The following is a 22,648-nucleotide window of genomic DNA, read 5'->3' as shown; positions in this document are numbered from 1 at the left end:
GTGTTTTCTGAAGAAAGTGTTTTCTTGCACTGAAGTGTAGCAAGAGATAGGCATCTTAGTTAAAAAAAAAATTCATATGAGTCATAGGAAATCTATAAGGCCCCTAACCCGAATGTGAAACAAACAAACAAAAAGACATGGGGCTGGTTACTACATGTCAGGCCATAAAGAACTAATTCTTTAGTTAAATATCTTCCTGAACTTTGATCAAATCAGTTGATGTTCTTATCTTTCAATGGAGTTTTATTTAATCCAATTCTCTATTTTCCAGTCCACGATTTATGCTCAAAAATCTATGAGTTTCAATTTCCTACAGTCTTAGTAACAGATGAAGAAATATACAGGGAAGTTACTCTGAGCATAACTCAACCAAGCAAAGATTCTGGTCCCTCTCCAGTTGTCCAGACCATTCCAGCAAAGGGCCAGAAGCTGTTTGAGGAGAGGAATATATCCTGACCCTCCATCCTATTGACACTTCAGAAGCTTATGGTTTTAGAAAGCCACTTAACTTCTCTATGCTTTATTTTTATTATCTTCTTCTTTTTTTTTTTTTTTTTTTTTTTTTACAAAAAGGTGATGATGAGTTATATTGGCTTGAGATATTGTAATGCATAGGGGAATTTATAAACTAGTTTTCAGTGTAACTTTTTCACCGAAGAAATGCACCAAAATAAAGTATGCCAACCAACGAAATGTAATAGTTTGATGATTTAAAATAAAAAAAAAATGGGATATGTAGGATTGGAACTGCTCCTTTCAAGGAGCAGAGTGGGGAATTCTCATTCTTTGGAGGCACTTAAGTAGTCAGATGTAGACTCACTATCACTAACATGTATAGTATCTTTTCTCCTAATCAGCTGCTGAATGGTACCAAACTACATCAGAGTGCAGCACTGTTCCCATCCCAAATGCTATTCCAAAAGCTGAGGGCCAGAGAGTGGTGCCAGCCTCTCTACGCATGCCATTTGGCAAAGATTGGTGAACAGGAGAGGTATATAATCCAGGCATAACAAGCCCACCAAAAGTTGCCCAAGCATATCGTCACTCTGCTTCCTGAGACAATGGACACTACCTCAGGTAGACTTAACATCAGGGCAGCACTCTTCCACCAGAATGACTTCTCCCAAGGTTAAGAAGCTAAAATATAATTCACCTAAGAGCCAATCCATTTTGATGCCATGTCAGATGATGCTGAGGCACGTAAGGATCTGTTGTCCTGAACTTGACATACCTGTCTCAAATTACATCGCATAATATTTCACTAAATATGTATACTTGTTATATCCTAAGATATTATTCGCAAGTAATCTCAGCATAAGAATTTTCTAGGATGCTTACTAAAGCATCCTAGCACAGTTTCCTGAACCCCTTGGCAGAGATTCAGATACAGTCAGAATCAGTTTCAAATATACATTTTTAACAAGCAACTCAGAGGATTCCTTTGACTAGTCAAGTTGTTGTAATTTCTGCTAGGTATTGGAAAACAGATAAATATGATTTGATTCAACCCTTGGAAGACTCCACCAAATTTAGAGAGACATATAAATATCTGTTTAATAAATAATTTCTGGAGCTAGGATAAAGGTTCAGGATACAGAGAGCACAGTGGAGATGCTACCCAGTTTCATCAGAGAAGAGGGGACAGAGGCAGAATTTACACAGAAAACATGAACAGTTTGTGGGACTCCTAGGTGGCTCAGTGGTTGAGCATCTGCCTTTGGCTCAGCGCGTGATCCCAGTTCAGGGATCAAGTCCCACATCTCCCTCTGCCTATGTCTCTGCCTCTCTCTGTGTGTCTCTCATGAGTAAATAAATAAAATCTTTAAAAAAAAAAACATGAACAGTTATTTGTAACAATAAATAATTTTAATATTAATAACAATTTTAAACTTTTTTGGATTGCTTTTAATTTCTCTTTTTATAGTGATGATTTTGATTCCTCCTACTTTTGAACATTTTTGAGAGCATTTTTTGCTTTATTTTATATCTTGTCTATCTAATTAAGTACATATCATTAAGAAATCATCAATTGTGCAATTTTTCATGTACTCTTTATGGTAAACATTTCAATGTTACATATGCTTATGATTTTACAAACTCACTTAAAAAAAGTGGACATTTGTCCAAATCCATGACCGCTTAGCAGGATAATGCTTTGAGGGCAAGAGAGATGTGCCCTTATCACTATATCCTCAACATTAAATATCTTAATGCCTTATTATTATTTTTTAAGATTTTATTTATTCATGAGAGACACAGAGAGAAAGAGAGGCAGAGATACAGGCGGAGGGAGAAGCAGGCTTCATGCAGGGAGCCCGATGTGGGACTCGATCCGGGACTCCAGGATCACACCCTGGGCTGAAGGCAGGCACTAAACTGCTGAGCCACCCACGGATCCCCTTAATGCTTTATTTTTTAACCAAATCTCAAAAGTGGTATTTTCTATTTTATTTTAATTTATAGGTCTTTAAGCTTCAGAGTGGATAAATTGCATATGCTTATTTGACCATCTGTATTTTTTTTACTTTATATAGTTTATATTCATGACTAAAATTTTTGAGATAGGGAAATCAGCTAGATTTCATCAGTGTATTTGGGAACTCATAGAATTCTCTAAAACTCCTCCTGGGGAACATGACCTTGCACCCTCAAATGTATATTTGTGTGTGCAGAAGGAGATGTTGCATCCCAGTTATAGTTTAAGAAAATATTATGACAGCCTAATAAAATGCAAACACTTTTCCCCATTGTTCCTTAGGTATTCATGTGTTGGAAAATTGTATACAGTCCACAGTAATGTACAATTAGCTGTACACATTGGTCTGTGAACCTTCCCTTTGATTTTTCTTACTGTGAGCTAATGCTTTGACTGCCGATAACACGACCTTGCAATACTTACACAGTCTTGTCACAGGTGAATGCAGACATCTATAAGATTAGGTTCAGGAAATGGAGTCTTAGATGAGTAAAGGAGAGAGCGAGCTTAAAGTCTGAGAGGGAACACAAAAAGCAAAAGCTGTTATGGCTTAGAATGTATAAGGAGAGCTTACATTCTGCTCCTGTGAGTTTACCACCTCTTTCTGCAGTGATGAATTATGTGCCGGGTCAACTGCAGTGGTTGTGATCCATATAAGACAGGACAAGCATTCAGCTTTTGAACCAGAAAAATTTTGTGACTAACTGGTCTGGTCTGTAGATTATAAGAAACAGCGCATGTAAAAAGTTCCAAAATAAAGAACAAATTATGATGTGATGATGCTCGGTATTTATAATTACCCTTTTATTCCTTACATTTTCAGCATATGGAAACCTCTGTCTTTTTTGTTGTTGTTGTTTATTTTATTTATTTATGATAGTCATCACAGAGAGAGAGAGAGAGGCAGAGACATAGGCAGAGGAAGAAGCAGGCTCCAGCCTGACATGGGATTCAATCCTGGGTCTCCAGGATTGCGCCCTGGGCTAAAGGCAGGCGCTAAACCGCTGCACCACCCAGGGATCCCAGAGACCTCTGTCTTTAAGAAGTTGCTATTAGCTGATGATCTGGAAAAATGATGGAATTATTGAGAGAGAGGAAATGGAGTGTTTACCTTGTTCTAGTCTTATTTTAAAATATGAGATAGGGGCACCTGGGTGGCTCAGTGGGTTAAGAGGCTGACTCTTGATTGTGGCCCAGATCATGATACTAGCCCCACATTGTGCTCCCTGCCCAGTGAGAAGTCGGCGGGGAATTCTCTCTCTCCCTCTGCCCATTCCTTGCTCGTGCACACTCTTACTCTCTAAATAAATACATAAAATCTTAAAACAAGAGAATAAAATAAAATAAAATATGAAATAAATATGAATCTAAAAGGTAGCATTATTGTCCAGGCTGACACAGAAAGGGAGATACAGACCCAATATTGGCACAAAGATTTCTGATTGCCAACACAGTGTCGTTTCTACCCTAGCACAGTTTACACTGTCCTGACAAGCATATACTAAGATATCAAATATTATTAAGCAACTGTTAAGAGGTAAAAAAATTAAATAAGGCACCATCCTACTTTGATTGTGGTGGGCTCTTCAAAAATGTGTAACCTCTACGACCCAACATTATAAGGTGGTGGGAAATGATATGCTTTTCTGACATCTAACTAAGTCACAAAATAACCAGTGAGTGGAAGAAATTGAACTTTTCACTGAAATGCTTTGGTGGTCCAAAATGCAGGTCAAAACAAACTTCTGTAGGTTACTTTTCCACAGAATGCTAATGTAATACACACTGGAAACCATTAGTTTCTAGAAGTGTCAACCTATTCTCCCTTTCACAGAGACTATAAGCCGGCTTCCATAATTCAGATACCCCATAAGTAAGCAACTACTTTCCCTCAAGGAGATTTAGTTACCTTTCTGTTTTTGTCATCTAGAGGGAACCCCAGTTAGCATTGCCTACCTGGAAGGAACATTTTACACCTCCACTTCCAAGTCTACGTGCGGAAAGGCCATGACTTATTTCCTTTTAACGAAAGTGACCAAACTGAACACAGAGAATTCCCCAAACTCCGGGGGACTTTACGGGAAAGAACTGCCCACTCGTAACTCAGGCTGGCTTAGGAGGCTGACCTCACCTTCCATCACCACGGGCTTCCAGTCATCTATGCAATGAAGTGTGACAACAGCTTTAATAGCATGTGAAAACATATTTTATTATGGGGTCATTAATTTGTCCTGCTGGCTATGTGATATTCTCCATATGCTACATGAGAAAGTGCCCTTCTGCTCTGAGGTCTTTCCTGATGAGCATGCCTGCTCTACCGGGTGGAGCTCCAAAGGGCACCCTTTTCCCTGCTCTGTCCTTGGCAGTGACCGGCGTCATTCCATCATTTCATTTATGCATGGAAGAGTGGAATGTCATGGAATTACGTCCTGCAGTAGTGCATTTTCTTTTACTACTCAGATATCTGCCAAGCTGTGGCTTTTGAGGGCCTAGTCAATGAATTTAAAAGCATTATTATCAGGAGATTCATTTTTAGCATACAGAAATAAAAAAGAAAAAAGGCTCCATTAATTTTAGAAAAGGGTCTGTGAGAATGTGCATGGGCTAAAAAGGCACATGACTACACAGATTGCTATTTATTACCCATATCAGACAAATAAAATTTGCACACTAATGTAGTAACCTGAAAGAAAAATAAATAACCCTCAAGCCTCAGTTTGTAAAAATACATACTGTGTATGTTAATGTATAATGATGTCATTTCAGTATATTTTGAGATCCAAAAAACTTGTAATCACAGTTTTTGTGGATAATCATATACCTCATTTATTCAACCAAGCATTAATAAATAACACATTAAGTTCTAGGGATTATGCTCAATAGAGAGCCTGGTGGGTAGACAGAAGATAACTATGGTCTTTTTTTTTTTTTTAAAGATTTTATTTATCTATTCATGATAGACATAGAGAGAGAGAGGCAGAGACACAGGCAGGGAGAAGCAGGCTCCATGCAGGGAGCCTGACGTGGGCCTTGATCCTGGGACTCCAGGATCGCATCCTGGGCCAAAGGTAGGCGCTAAACCGCTGAGCCACCCAGGGATCCCCGATACCTATGGTCTTGATGTTCAGCAGCTCCCTGTGATTGCAATATTGAACTACGGAATTTCTTAATAAATAGATGATGTTACATATACATTATAGATAGAAGATATACTGTTTTTTTAATTATTTCTGTAAGTGCGTAAATAATACAAACATTTGCAAAATGTTGTAGAGTATCGGAGGATGGAGAATGGGCCCCCAAGAAAGCAAATTTTGTTGTACTACTTGAAGGAGACCAATAATTTTAAAAGTAAGGAAGAGTGGTACGTGGAGGCTATTATGCCAGTTTTCTGTGGGATAAAGAGATGACTAAGGCATTAACCAAGTTTAATTTCCTGGTTTTAATGATTCTACTACACTTATGTAAGATGGTAACATTAAAGGATGTCATAGATGACATCATTAGATGAGTGTCATATGGAATATGAGATCTTTTTGGAACTTTTTAATAAGTTTAAAAGCAACCTCAAATATATGTTTAATAGAAGATTAAAAAAGACAGGCTTTTGTGCTGTTAGTTGCAGTAGGGAGAATCCTAAAATGACCCCCAAAATTTTCTACCTCCTGATGTACAAATCTACAAAATCCATAGATTTTACTCCTATAATTAGGCTATGTTATTTGGCAGAGTTGGCCTTAAGATAAGGAGATTATCTAGGTGGGCCTAACCTGATCACATGAGCCTATTAAAAGCAGAGAGCTTTTGTGATTCATTACACAGAAGAAAGTCAGAAATTCAAATTGAGAAAGAAATCGCACTGTTGTTGGCTTGAAGATGAAGCAGACCATGTGTTAAGGAATATACACAACCTTGAAACACCTGGGTGGCTCAGCGGTTGAGCGTCTGCCTTTGGCTCAGGGTGTGATCTCAGGGTTCCGGGATCGAGTCCCACATCAGGCTTCCTGGATGGAGCCTGCTTCTCCCTCTGTGTGTGTCTCTGCCTCTCTGACTCTCTGTATCTCTCATGAATAAATAAATAAAATCTTGAGAAAAAAAAAAAAAAAGGAATATACACAACCTCTAGATGCCTAAAGCAGCCCCTGGCTTACAGCCAGTTAGGAAGCAGAGATCTTAGTCTTACAACCACAGGAACTGAATTTTACCAACAACAAGAATAAGCTTGGAAGTAGGTTGTCCCCAGAGACTCTAGATAATAACTCCGGCAGGGTAACACCTTAATTTTCACTTTGTGAGACCTTAAGCAAAGAATACTCATCTAAGTTTGAGGTAATTTGCTACACAACAATAGAAGACCTAGTCTTGCTGAAGTAAGATACAAAAATCCTTTTGGAGAAAATTTTCCCATAAATACCTATTACACCTGTCTAAAATCCACAACAACTTTCCTTGATTGTTCTTCCCCAACAAGTAGCTCCAAACATTTGATCCATATTTATTCAGTCTGTTACAAAGCCTGCTTTCTCTGACTTCCGACTTCAGGCAAAGCTTGTTTGGCAACCACATCATATTCTTCTATTAAAATAAAGTGTGTTACTTCTAGTTTCAGGAAGGAAAGGATTAAAAATGTCTCCTAAGACAGAACATAAAGACTCCTAACTCTAGGAAACAAACTAGGGGTAGTGGAAGGGGAGGAGGGCGGGGGGTGGGGGTGAATGGGTGACGGGCACTGAGGGGGGCACTTGACGGGATGAGCACTGGGTGTTATTCCGTATGTTGTCAAATTGAATACCAATAAAAATAAATTTATTATTAAAAAAAAAGTCTCCTAAGATCTCAAAGCATTTTTTCTTTTCCTTAAAAGTTACCTTTGAAAAAAAATTAAAAATCAAAAGATAGGCACAGAAGTGTTATTATTGAAATTAAAAAATATCTAATACCCACACCATAATAGAAGAAGATGGATAGTGGGTGGAGGAGTAGGAAATCCATTTGCAGAACTGGTCAAGAACTGTGTGCCCATGGAAGGAGATGATGGTTACAGATGGCAATCCTAAGAGATGGAGGCACTAGATACCAAGAAAGGCAGGGTGATCCAGACCACTGAAAGAGGATACTATTTTGAAAGGGAATTAAAAATATAATTAAGTTTTCCTGTCCCAACCCCAATCTATTTTGTTAGGCAATTAGTCTCCTTACCTCAGATGCCTTTACTAGAGAAATGAATGTAGATACTCTGAATTGAGGACCACCAGACGTGAAAAATTGGAAAACAGAGTGATAAACCCTGGGAGAGAGGGTGAAAGATCCTTTTCAATGGAAGACTGAACAGTTCCAGACAAAGTAACAATATAACATTTTGCATTTTGAACAAAAATCCAGCAGACTGCCTGACTACCCTACCAGTCAAAAGTTTCAACCCAATCGGAATTCATATTTCAAACTTGCAAAAGTGAATGCACAATAAAAAAGCAGTATTTTTGAAGAAATGCTCTAGCAAGAGATCAGATATCAATAAAAAGAAACAGAATAGTACTTCAGAGATTATACAGAGAATAGAAAAAGATTTCAGTTTACCATCATTAATATTCTTAGAGACAAGAAAATATATTTAATTTACGATGCAAAAATGGAATACTATCAAAACCAGAAAATACTATTAAACCCAGAAAATAAAATGAAAACATGATAGACTTTTAAAAAGTTAAATATTTTAAAGATAAGACCTAGGCTTTTCTGAAGCAACAAATAGATGAACTAGGGAAGAAGTCCTCTCCTTCCCCAGCTCAGACAGGTGGGATCTCAAAGGACCTTCTGTGATCCCACAAATCACATTCAAGAGATTCCCAAGCAACTGGTTTCTACTCAGACTTGAGGGAGCTCGTTTGATGATGGAAACAGGCAAACCAACAATCAAACAAACGATGTGAATGGAAAAGATAAGACAAAGGATAGATAAGCAAAGTATATCATCCAATCACTAGGAAACACTATAATACAGTTGAAAAAACAAAACTCCCCAAGCAGGACATTTGCTTCTACATTAAAAAGGTCTATTAAGGGGCACCTGGGTGGCTCAGTCGGTTAAGCAGCCAGTTCTTGATTTCAACTTTGGTCATGATATCAGGGTCCTAGGATTGAGCTCTGCCTCAAGCTCCATGCTTAGCATGGAGTTGGCATGAGGATTCTCTCTCTCTCTTTCTCTCTCTCCTTCTGCCCCTCCCCCAGCTCATATTCTCTCTCTCTCTAAAATAAATAAATCTTTTTTTAAAAGTACTTATCACAGTGCATTAAAAAATAACTCTTAAGGACATAATCATAAAACTTTTAAAGACCAGAGGCCAAAATCTTAAATTATTCTGGGATGTAGGAGAAATATCAAATTTCATATAAGAAATTGGAATCAAATGGCAACAAACTTCTCAAACAAGAGACTGAAAGAAAGAATGCCGTGGAATATTGCTTCCAAAATTCTGAAAGGAAATGTTTTTTCAGTTTGGAAATCCATAACCTGATAAATCACCAATTAAGTGTGAGGCACAGCAGAGATGTTTTCCAGACTTGCATGGCCTCAAACCATGTATCTCTTATACTTATGCTCTTCCTCTCTCCCCCAAGGAGCTACTGGCACATGTGTTTCAGCAAAATGAAGAATATTTGGGATCCAGTAAAGATGGCATCTGACCCCGGGGAAAGGTAGAGATGTTCCAGGACAGCACTTAGAGAACATCTAATCCTGACTGCAGGAGGTAGAGACCTCCAGCAGGGTGCCTCAAGCAAAATGTGGAAAAGCTAATACCTGGCTAACTTCTACAGAGTTGAAGAAAACAACACAAAAGTTAAAATGAAGCAAAGCAAAACAAAACAAGAACTGTACAAGAAAATGTGATAATTGCATACCACCTGGCTCAAGAATAAAATATAATTACATAGTCTCATACGGAATGGAGATTTGTTAATTATACATGGAGCAAGTGGGAATGGTGAGAGGTTTATAGAGAGCTGAAACCTCATGAACCATCACAGGGAGTCAACAGATAGTGTTGAAATAATTGAATTGAGAAATAATAGCCTAAATATATTTTTTTCAGAGATTTGTTAAAGACCAGTAGAACATTGTAAAAGTGAAAAGAATCACTGCCTTTGGGGAATGGGACTGAGGACTGGTAAAAAATGAAGCAGACGATCGGTATTTTTTTTTATTATTATTTCTGTAGAATAAGGATTTTTAGATGTTTTGCTTTTTCAAAGTAAGAGCATGATAAAATTTCAAAAAAATTGTTGAACCATGAAATAAAAAAAAAAAAAAACCCTGCACTTCAATGTGTATTATGAAAACAAACGCAAGATAATGGCACCGAGCATGGGATCCTAGATTTCTTTCGTCTTGGATCTGCCATGGCTTTTCTTCCTCATAGTTAATCACACACATCAACAGATGCAGCTGTAGCTAATGCTTGCTGCTCTCTTGCACAGGGCATGTTGAAGTAAAAAGAGCAGGTCTTGTATTCGGTTTCATGCATTCTGGCTCAGATCTGACTTCTGTGGCTGAGCTGAGCCAGGAGAGCAAAAATCTTTTGCCCAGTTTCCTAGTCTATAAAGCAGTGCCAATAATACCTACCACTGAGATTTGCAGGGAAAAATCAAAAGATTCTACTCAAAAAGGGCCTACAGAGTGATTTGTCTTTGTTGGCATTCTGCTACAAATGCACCTCATCAAGCAGCACCTTCTATCTATCACCAACTTGACCTTGGAAGCTTTACCTTTTTAGTGCTTAGAATTACAAAGGCTTAAATCAATTAATTGATTCAACCATTTGTCAACCCAATCTGTTGTTGGATCGATGAACATTTTTTTTTTTTTGCTTATGTATATTAAATTTTTAGAATGTCAAATTCCTGATTTGGTTAATTTTTCTATTTTTCAATGCATTCATTGTCTGGTAGAGCAGAATTACCTGGTGAAGTTAACACATACAGCCAGGCTCTGGCATGATCTAATAGATCACTTTGTACTCATTTTGTCTCTGTATCTATAGTTCAATCCATAAACATGTGATAAACATGCTTTCCAATTTATCTTGCAAAATAAACATTTTTTCTATAAAACATCTTCTGGAACAGCAGAATTACTTTCACTAAAAATTATCTTTGCAGTGCATATTTTTACATTAGGCACTTACTTATGAGAAGCTGCCTTTCAGTATATTTGTCTTCAAGAATTGCTTTTCATTGAATGAATAGATATTTTTAGAAAATGCTTCATAATTCATTATTTAACCATGCATTTCCCTGACTCATGTGGTGTTGTGTCTTGCTTTTATGGATTAAATTGTGTTCCTCCCAAATTCATGTGTTGAAGCTCTAACCTCCAGTGTAACTATATTTGGAGACAGAGCACTTTGGAAGGTAATTAAGGTTAAATGAGGTCATAATGGTGATGTCTAAATCCAGCAAGGCTGGTGTCCTTTTAAGAAGAAGAGATATCAGAACTTTCTCATATTCTCTCTCTCTCTCTCTCTCTCTCTCTCCCCCCGCCATGTGAGGGCACAGTGAGAAGGAAGCTGTCTCTAAGACAGTTTCACCAGAAACTGAATGTTCTGACACTTTGATCTTATACTTCTAGCCTCCAGGACTGTGAGAAAATAAATTTATATTGTTTAAGCTACCTGGTCTGTGGTACTCAGTCATCACAGCCTGAGCTAATATACTTACCTCCCCATTAGATGGTAACCTCCTCTACTGTAGGGACAGCTCTTTGGCATCTGAAATGCTTACCTTGTACCTGGTCGCAGTCACAGTCACTCTGTAAATACCTCTTAAATGTGTTGACTGACATGATACTTAGCTCTTCTGTTAGAGATTTTTATTTTGCGGTTCCACTTTGGATCACAGACTGACTGTTCCAGACAGTTTAGCTCCTTTTCCTTTGTTCCTCAGAGCATCTTCACTTACAGGGGACCGACAACTAATACCCATTGACTGGGGTTAAAGAGAAGTTATAAACCTTGTGAATCAAGACAGAGCTGGACTAAGGCTCACTGGGCCTCTCTCCTTCCATCTCTAAACCATTTATACTCTTGCTTTCTGTTGGATTTATTCTCTAACTAATATTTGTGGTAAAACACCCTTCTGATATTTATGTTCTACTGTTTAACAAAATGTCAGTAAGAAAATAAAATAATCACCTATTCCAAGCACTTTGGATATATCTATGAGGTAAGCACTATTACTACCAACATTTTGCAGGCACTGAGACACAGATAAATGAAATTGTTCCATTACATCTTCTGTTCTGCCATGTCTTCTTCCTCATAGAAGGGAGACACAATCAGAAATAAACAAGTAAATCATTTTAATTGTATTCTGCTTATGTGGCATCCTTTAGTACGAGGGTAAAAAGAGCATTCTTATTAAACATAGGAAATTTACAGATTGTACTTGGGACAAAATTGCACCTTACATACCATTGCTTATCAGAATCTAGGCAATGTGCAAAATATTTCCCTTTTTTCCTTGCTTTATTTGGCTATTTTTAATTCTTCAAAACAACTAAAAAATACAGATTTATTTAATGTAAACTCACCATTTATAAAATTATAATATATAATGCCATGCTCCATAGAAAATATGCATTTATATATAAATGTGCATGTATGTAATAAATGAGAACTGTATTAATAAAGGAGACTCCTGCAGGGACATGCACTTCACAAACCATCTCAACCTGAAAGGGCTGAATATATACCACTTCTGCCAGAAGTGCCAGTCATTTTTGAGTTCTGAGTCACATAAACATATTTGGGTCAGGAATTACTTTAAAATAAACTTCGAAGATAATAATTCCCCACATCTCAATAAAGATGTTTTTAACTTTTCTAAGTACATTCACATAGACCTCATAAAACAACTAGTTTAAAGAGGGATTAGCAGAATATAAGATTTCCAGAGCTGTGATTTAATAATCAAAACAAAACCATTTAAATGCTTGACTGAGGATAGACAAATTGTGGGAGAAAATGTCTGGAAAGTACATAACAAAGACTAGGTTAGGGAGATGTCAGTGTTTATTAAAAGCTGAATAAACTCAATGAGTGAACCAATTTGGCCAAGAGTTAGTCAAAACTCAAAGACTCAGAAATCAAAAAGAAAGAGCTAAGTCCCTGAGGTCAGGAAGCACAAGAACTAGTTGAGTCTCAGAAATCTAGTTCAGAATTTGAAAACCGAGCATAACTCTTTTGTCTTCTGTCCTAAGAAGCATCATCCTTTGAGGTAGTTTGTATCTATAAGTTTTTTTTTTAAATCCACAGCAGTTGTTATGGGATTTACAGTGAACAAAAGCTAAAGACTAAGGCTCTGGCATACAACATTCGAGATTGTTCTGTCAGGCAAGGTTTGGCTCGATTAAATACAATATAAAAACAGGAATAGTAAACAAGATGTTGCAGAAAAGCACGAGGCAAACAAACAAAAACAAACAAATAAACAGTAAAGGGGAGGAGCCCAGTTTTAAAAATGTGATGGCTATGCTAGGCAAAATAACAGCAGATTTTAAGTATACTTAGAATGTAGAAGAAGATGCCAGTCACTTTAAAATGGGAGAACTGATGTGAAAATTGTAAAATAGAAGTTCAGGTAGAGGCAAAGATTTAGTTGGGAACTTAGAGTTGAAAGTGTAGAAACTAGAAAAGACAAATTTGTTGGGAGTTGTTTGTAAGATTCACTACAGTATTTTGTATTAAAAAGAAGGGAAAAGTTCTACTTCTGAGAAAATTCTTTAGACATACTATTCACTATTTTTCTTGTGAAGGCTACAACTAAAACCTTTGGATATTATATATAAAGCGGACATAAGAAAACTCTGAAAGGTAGGAAATGGAAGACAGACCTCAGGACTCAAGGAAGGACATAATGTGAGTTTTCTTTTTGCTTTATATTTCCCAAACTTGGAGCCGAAAAAGCTGGCATCCTGAAAATACTTACAAGTGATGACAGGAATGTTCTCCAAAAGCCAAAGGACCAGAAAAGGGGTAGTTTTGCAAGAAAAAAAGTCTTAGATGGTAATCACTCTACTCTAGTCAAACATCACAAAACAAAACAAACAGCGACAACAACAACAAAATTCTGGTCTCCTCACCACTCACATCAATGAAGAATGAATGAGAAGCCCAGATATCCACCTTAATGAGTTGTAGCATTGTCCTTCAACAACAATGACTAGATGGTATCAGAAAAGGCCAAACAGGGAGCCATGATTTTCATCCCCATGAGCTTGTAATGAGCTCCCACTCCTCTCTAGTGTCAGTAGAAAACACACAGAAAGCCTAGATTTTTCACCGCCCCTGATATTGAAGATATTTTTCTTGCCTTCTTAATTGAAATGATGTCAGAGGAGGCCTAGTGAAAAGTCAAGATTTTTACCATCTGCCACCAATAATAAGGTCTCAGTGAAGGCTGTCCTGGAAACAGTAATGAGACTCTTATCCCTCCTAGCAATTGAGGCCTAATGGAAGCTAGAACTTATACCTCTGCCCAACAGTCATAATGTATTGGGGAAACTGGACTCCTAACTGCATTTGGCAGTAAGGAGAAAATGCCCCTCCATTGCCTGAGTGCTACCAGAGGAATCAGCTAAAACAGAAACTTTAAATAAAATCCAGCATCTCAGAATATAATATAAAAGTGTCTAAATTTCAATCTAAAATCTCTAATTTCATGAAGAAGCAAGAACAGTTCAAACTGAAAAATAAATCACATAAATAACAAAAATGAGGTGATGGATTTTAGAATTACCTAAGAAGTGTTTCAAAGTAGTCATCATAAAAATGTTTAAATGAGTAATTACAAACATACTTGAAACAAATGAGAAAATAAAAATCATCAGCAAAGATATGAAATATATAAAGAAGAACCAATAAAAAATCTTAGAATTTTAAAAACCAAAATAATAGGGAGGAAAACTCAGTGGAAGGGACAGAGGAAAGAATTAGTAAAATGGAAGCTATAACAATATCTAAATTGCCCAGTTGAACAACAAAGAGAAATAGGCAAAATGGGACGCTTGTGTGCTTCAGTGGTTGAGCACCTGCCTTCGGCTTTGAGTGTGATCCTTGGGTCCTGGGATCAAGTCCCACAACAGGCTCCCCACAGGGAGCTTGCTTCTCTCTGTGCCTATGTTTCTGCCTCAGTCTCTATTTCTCTCATGAATAAATAAATCAAATCTTTAAAAAAAAAAAAAAAAGAAATGGGAAAAAAAGTGAAAAGAATCCCAAGGATATGTGGAACTATAATAAAGAGATACCACATGATCCAATAATTTCATGACTATGTATCTACCACCGACCCCAAAAGAAAACCCAAATTCAAAAAAGATATATGCACTATGTTTTTTTTACAGCATTATTGCAATAGCTAAGGTATGGAAGCAACTTAATTGTCCAACAATTGATGAAAGGATAAAGATTTGATATATAATATATAATATGTATAAAGAATATATAATAGATTATACATCCATAAAAAGATGAGATCTTGTCATTTATATAAGATAAATAGACTTAGGTGATATTATGCTAAGTGAAATAAGTCAGACTGAAAAAGGCAAACACCATATGATTTAACCCATGTATGGAATCTAAAAAAACGAAAAACAAAATAATGAATAGACAAACAGCAGAACAGATTTAGATATAGAGAACAAACTGATAGTTGTCAGAAGGAAGGGGTGTGAGGGAATGGGCGGAATGGGTAAAAGGGAGTGAGAGATACAGGCTTTCAGTTATGGAATGAACAGGTCACTGGAATAAGATGCATAGTCTGAGAAATACAGTCAATGATTCTGTAGTAATATTTTATGGTGACAGAGGGCAGCTACACTTGTGGGGAGCATGGCATAATGTAAGAGATGTTAAATCATTATGTTGCCCACCTGAAACTAGTGTGATATTGTGTGTCAATTATACTAACAATTTTTTTTAAAGGAACCAATGTTCATATTATCAAAATCTTTATTGGTGGTAGGGAAATAAAGAGGGGTAGGTGGAAAAAGCACTAAAAAATAATGATAAAAACCTCCCAAATATAGCAATAAATATTCTTGTGGATTCAAGAAGCTAAGCCCAAAATGGAATATATGCAAAGAAATCCACACTGAGATATATTACAGTAAAACACCTGATAACTGAAGACAAAGAAAAATTTTGAGAGAAAGAAATAACACATTATTTGCAGTGGAAAAACAATTTAAATAATAACAGATTTCTCATCAAAGGTCATAGAGGTCAGAAGGAAGTGGCATAATATTTTTCAAGAGCTGAAAGAAAATAACTGCTAGCCCTATATCCTAAAAATATATCCTTAAGGAAAAAAGGAATCAAGACATAGTCAGATAAAGGAAAACAAAGAGGATTTGTTACTAGCAGACCTGTCCTAAATGAATGGTTATAGAAAGTTTCTAAACAGACAGAAAACAATACAAGAAGTAATTTAGGAACAGTAGAAATGAAGAAAAATACAATTAGCAAATATATGGATAACTACAACAGACTTTCCTTTTCCTCTTGAGTTTTCTAAATTTTGACTTGCAGTGGAAAGAAAAATTCTAACACTTTCTGAAATGGTTATAAATGAACATAAATATTTAAGTTTATGTTGCAAATGAGGAAGAGTAAAGAAATGTGCAAAGATATAAGGTTCCTGCATTTCACTTGAACTGGCAAAATGAGAACTCTAGTAGACTGTGACAAGCTATGTACATGCTATTTAATTTATAGAACAACCACTCAAAAAAGGCTATACAGATATGCATTCAAAAATGAAAGACAAATCAAAGTTCATTCTTAAAAATGTTCAAATAATCAGCAGGAGGATATCAAAAAACAAACAGAACTGGTGAACAAACAAAATAAAATATTAAAAAATCAGAACTAAGCCCTAATATTAATAATTACATTAAATGTAAATGGTCTAAATATATCAATTAACAAACAGATAATGCAGGGGTGGATTAAAAAGCATGATCCAAGTACATGCTGTCTATGGGAAATTCACTTCAAATATATCAGTATATAGTTGAAAGTAAAAGGATAAAAATATACATATATTATGCACACATTAAAACAAATCAGGGTCAGCTATATAAATATTGGGTGGACTTCAGAGAAAAGAAAATTACAAGAGTCAGAGAGGGACATTTAATAATGATAAAAGAGTCATTTTACAGGCACCAGAGCATTTGCCTTTGACTCAGGTCCTGATCCTGGAGTCCTAGGATTGAGTTTCACATCAGGATCCCCACAGGGAGCCTGCTTCTCCCTCTGCCTGTCTCTGCATCTCTCTCTCTGTGTCTCTCATGAATAAATAAAATCTTTAAAAAAAAAAAGTCAATTTACTAAGAAGGCGTAGCATCCTCAACATGTATACACTGAACAATAACAACAAATTATATGCAATAAAACGTGGTAAAATGGAAAGAAGAAATAGACAAATTCACAATTATATTTGGATATTTTGGCAGTCCCTCTAGATAAGTGATAGAGCAATTAGACAAAAAAAATCAGTAAGATACCAGACAAATTCAACACCACAAGCAACAGGCTCTAATCAAAATTTATAGAACACTCCATCAACACAGTATGCATCCTCTCCAAGTTGACATGAGACATATATACCAAAAGAGGTCATATCCTATTACCATAAAACAAGTATAAAGGAATTTAAATCATACAGTGTGTGTTCTCTAACCACAATGGAATCAAACTACAAACAAAAAGTCAAAATATAAAAAGGATTATCTCCAAACATTTGGAAAACTAAAAAGCACACTTTCATAAAATGCATTGGTGAAGAAGTCTCAAGAGAAATAAAACACACATTGAACTGACTGGAAACTAAGATGCAATATTGCATAATCATGAGACAGAACTGAAGGAATGCTAAGAAGTTTGTATCACCAAATGTACACATTGGAAAGAGGGGAAATCTCTAATCAATAATGAAAGTTTCCACATTAATAAACTGGGGGTGGGTGGATAAGCCAAATGCAGGCAAGAGGACAGAAATACAGATAAAAGCATAAAACGTAAAATTGAAAACAAAAATATATATAATATATAAATTTATAATTATAATTTAATTATAAATAAATTATAAATTTATATATTATAATTATATATTATATAAATGTGTATATAAATATATTTATATATTATAATATATTATATATAAATACATATTATATATATATATATATAACAGCTGGTTCTTTGAAAAGAACAACATAATTGATAAACTTCTAAAAAAAAAAAAGATAAACTTCTAGTAAGAATGGTAAATAAGAGGAAGAGAAACACAAAATACTAATAATTGTGGATGAAACAGGAATATCTCCACTAATACTGCAGACACCAAAAGGAAAATAAGGGGATGCTAGTAACAACTCTACATATACAATTTTCACAATGTAGATAAAATTGACCGATTCTACAAAACGCACAAACTGTCATAGCTTACTGAATATGAAATAGATAAGGAAACCGAAGTTGTGGCTTAATAAACTCTCCCTTGAAGAAAAGAAATTTCCAGCCATAGATGGTTTCATTGGACAATTCTACTCATTGCTTTTAGAGAAGAATTGACACAAATTTTACATGTCTCTTCCAGAAAATATAACAGGAGAAAACACTTTGCAATTTATTTTATTAAGCTAGCATTGCCCTGACCAAGAAACCCCCAAACCAAAAAACAAGTATTGAATATATCTCCACTGAACAAAGCAGTAAACACTGTAAACCGCTTGTTAATAGGGTAGGACACAATATAAATAATACATAAAAAATATAGATTAATAACCAAGTGGGACACATTACAAGGAAATACGTTCTTGTTTAATATTTAGAAACCAAAGCAATCTACCATATCAACAGGCTAGCATCCTCTATGATTTCATCTATACTACTTTCTTGAAAGGATAAACATAAAAAATGGAGAACAGATTAATGGTTGTCAGGAGTTAAGAGAGGTGGGAAATGGGTATGGCTGCAAAAGAGAAACATGAGGATGATGGAATATTTTGATTTTATCAGTTCCAAAATTCTGCTTTGCATATTGTACAATAGTTTTATGACATTTACCATGGGGAGATTGGGTCAAGGGCAGACTGGATCTCTATGTAGTATTTCTTGTAACCGCATGTAAAACTACAATTATCTACAATAAAAATTTTAAAGAACAAAAGAATACCATGAAAGAGCATGAAGTCCCCTTACGGTACCTGACTTTTGTATACGGAGATAATACAACCAAATATTACAACAAATATTTCAGTTTTTATAGTATTTTCTGAGAATTCATGGTATATGTCTTATCCTTTCTTGTTGACTTGTATTATTTTTATTATAATGATAGTTAAATAAGTATGAACATAAAGAAAGTGCCTAAATTTATTTACTTACAGCTTATTGGAAGCTATCAAGTCAAGAGAATTTATAAATTAAGTGCTAACAAAACTAAATAAACAATAAAATCCAAACGAACATCATTAGTTTACTCTGACAAATGATGTTTTTTGTTGACACTAAATCAGCAATTACAATGTGAATACGGTTCTGACTGCTAAAATGCAATTTGTTTTACTTCATCTTATACACCATTATTTCTATGCACTGCATGATGATGCAGCTTTTCTAACATTTTTTCACATTTCAAAGTAGCACACCACCTTTGCCGTGTCTCAGCGTGCTCAGTCTTGTTTCGGTTTGAATCCATCATTTATGTATTATGTTTGCCTTTGTGTTCTTTTTCTTAAGTCAACATGTATATTTGGATAAGCATTATTTTGTGCCAACACTATCACAAACACAAGTGTTTGGGCAGATTCTGAAACTCTATAGGGCCATGCAGGTACCTGAGAAGTCATATTTGGTAGTCTAGATTTCTGCCCCCAATTAAAGAAACAATGTTTTATGCTTCAAACACAGTGAACTCAAATAACCTCAACAAATACTTGGAGCTTTTAATTAGCTTCAGATTTCTCTGTTCATCTAATCAAAAGATGATAAAATTTTACTGCTATGGGGAAAAAAAGTTAAGAGAGAACACATAAATGTGTCAGTACAAACTCACTCAACTACATATATTATCTTCCAAAGTGTGTAATGAGTAAAACACACACACACACACACACACACACACAAAACTATAAAAATCCGAGGAATAGAATGAGGTATCATTTATTTGGTTATAAGAGCTATGTTTTCTTTGGATATTTTTCTGTTTATATCACTGTAGGCCACAAAACTGAGAGAAAAGTGTGCTTTACAGTTGAGATAAATTTCATTCTATGTAATTCCAAAAATATTTCTCCTGAAACTTCTGTATCATGTTGCAGATGATTCCATTACATTACTTTTTGCTTTTGTTCTTATTTTTGATGTATGCAAAGTTTAGAGCTAGCTTCTTCACTCTGCTGAGAAGTTTCCTCAAACAGAAGTCAGACTACTGCATGCTGAGATAATGGCAATTTCTTACTTACATATATTCTGATATTTTCCAGGGACCTTTACAAAATCTATACAGGTTCACCTAGTTAAAATAGGTATAATTGGAGCCCATTGCATCAAAATGATAAGTGAATCCACGTCTTGGCCTTTGGTGATTTTTTCTTCTTTATTATTTTTATTATTATATAATCTCCTACATGAAAAGCTACTTAAATAACATTACTCTCAAATAAGTAAGAAAACACCTTTGCATTAAAAAATGAAATTGACTTTATAATTTGCTCTTTGATATTGAGAATGAGGTATTATATATAAATCTATAGATCTATATCTACAGGAAATAGAATGAGGCATCATTTACTTTGTTTTAAATGTTAGGTTTTCTGCATTACATGTGTGTGTGTATGTGTATATACATATATATATATATGTATACATATATATAAACATACACACACATAAAGAAATTTATTTGTCATGCACTAACTTTTAAGCCATATAACATTGTCTTTAGTAGAATTTTGCTTTATCCATTTCCTGTATTTTTGCATTTTATTTCTCCTCCTCCTCCTTTTCCTATTCCTTCTTTTTCTTTTTCTTTGGTAGTTTGGTGGTTTTTTATTTCCACTTACTTGAGTGACCAGAGAAACAGAAAATATTTGTTTAAAAATTTATTATATGAAAACCAATTATTAATCTTGGAAATTCAGGTATTTTTCATTTGCCAATTAGTGTATAGATATATTTCCATTATAAATATTTAAAACTATTTAATAAAAAACAAATAAGTCATAATAAATTGAAGTTAGACACAAACAAACAAACAAACAAAAAAAGATGAAAAAGCCTTGAGACAAGAAGTGGTTAATCATAGTCATTTTTTTTTTTTATAACTGTATTACTGTCCTGATGAACCAACATGAAGGTGGAATAAGCTGAAGTTGTAGAGTTGGTATACAGCCATAGCATACAAGACTTTTAAGACAAAGTGAAAAACATTAATTTTATTCTAAATCACAGTGTGAAGTAGTTTGAAGACAAATTAGTATTGTTTTTTAAAGAATTTTTTAAAAGATTTTATTTATTTATTCCTGAGAGACATAAAGAGAGAAGCAGTGACATAGACAGAGGGAGGAGCAGGCTCCTCACAGGAAGCCCATGTGGGACTTGATCCCTGGACTGAGATGATGCCCTGGAAAGTCATTTTATTTTTCTTCTTTATTTTTATAATTGTTTTAATTGAAATTGTGTGGTTTATTTCTTTTCACTTTGGTTATTTTTCATTGGGAGTGTTCCGCTGTGTTTCTTTAGGTGTGTTTGTAATTTGGAGATTTTATATACCTCCAAAATATATGTATATACACATAATATAAAAATGCTTTTTTTTTTTTTTTAATATAGTGTGTACTTTGAAGTCCCCTTGGTTTTTGAACCCTTGGCCTGCCAATCTGGATAGGTCAGCCTCTCAGTTTGGTCTAGAGGCAGGCCTCTGAATCTGGGGAAGCAGTTTCCAATGACACCTGGGCAGCTCCAGGGAGCTCCTGTGAAGCCCCACTTGCCAGCCAGGCAGGAGCTGGGAAGAAAAAAAAAATATCCCTGGACTGAGATGATGCCCTGAGCCAAAGGCAGATGCTCAACCCTGAGCTACTCGGGCATCCCTGAAGATAAATTATTGATGTTAGAAACTCATTTTTCTCAAAGTGAAAAACTAGAAGCAATGAGAAAAGAATTGGCAAGTCCAACAAAATTCCTGTCATGATCCAAGTGATAAATGATGTTGACTTGAACTAGAGTGGTGGCTGAGAAGGAGATAAAGGGTAGGTTTAAAATACTATAAAATATATTTAAAGTCTACATGGGTTCTTATGAGTTAGATGTGGAGAGTTATAGTTCAAAATAAAGCAATAATGATGATAATATTACTGCTACTGTTCATGATGAAGCAAAGATAAGGGATGAAGCCACATTGGTTGTGACAGTAATGATGATAGGTAGCACTTATTGTGTATTTTCTAGAGGTAGAGAACTGAGCAAAACATTTTTAATAACTTAATTTAGTCCTTATAATAACTTTAACATACAAGTATTACTAATTATTATATCTATTTTAGGAGTTGCTATGACTGAATGCTTGTGTTCTACCCAAATGCATATGTTGAAGTTCTTGTCTTTGATATGATGGTATTTAGAGCTGAGGCCTTTCAGAGGGAATCTGGTCATGAGAGTGGAACCCACATGCATGGAATTAGTGCCTTTATAAGAAGAAACACGGAGAAATTCTCTCTCTCTCTGCCATCTGAGGACACAGCAAGAAAGCAGTCATCAGAAGACCAGGAAAAGGACTTCACTAACACTTGACCATGATGGCACCAAGATCTTGAACTTTCCAGGCTCTAGAACTATGTGAAATAAATTTCTGTTGATTAACCATAACAATGTTATGGTATTTTATGAAAGCAACCCAAACCCCCCAAACCACAAGTGAGGAAACTTTGACTTAGAGAAATATAGAAACTTGTCCAGAGTCACTATTATAGACTGAATGTTAATGTCTCACCATAATGGGCATATTGGCACCTAACCCCTAGTGGGAGATAATGTTAAGAAGTGGAGCCTTTGGGAGGTGATAAGGTCATGATGGTAGCAGCCTCATGAATGGCATTAGAGTAGCTCC

Source organism: Canis lupus, chromosome 9 (assembly GCF_048164855.1).
Source record: "Canis lupus baileyi chromosome 9, mCanLup2.hap1, whole genome shotgun sequence".
Taxonomy (NCBI): domain Eukaryota; kingdom Metazoa; phylum Chordata; class Mammalia; order Carnivora; family Canidae; genus Canis; species Canis lupus.
Note: the sequence above shows the minus strand (reverse complement) of the source record.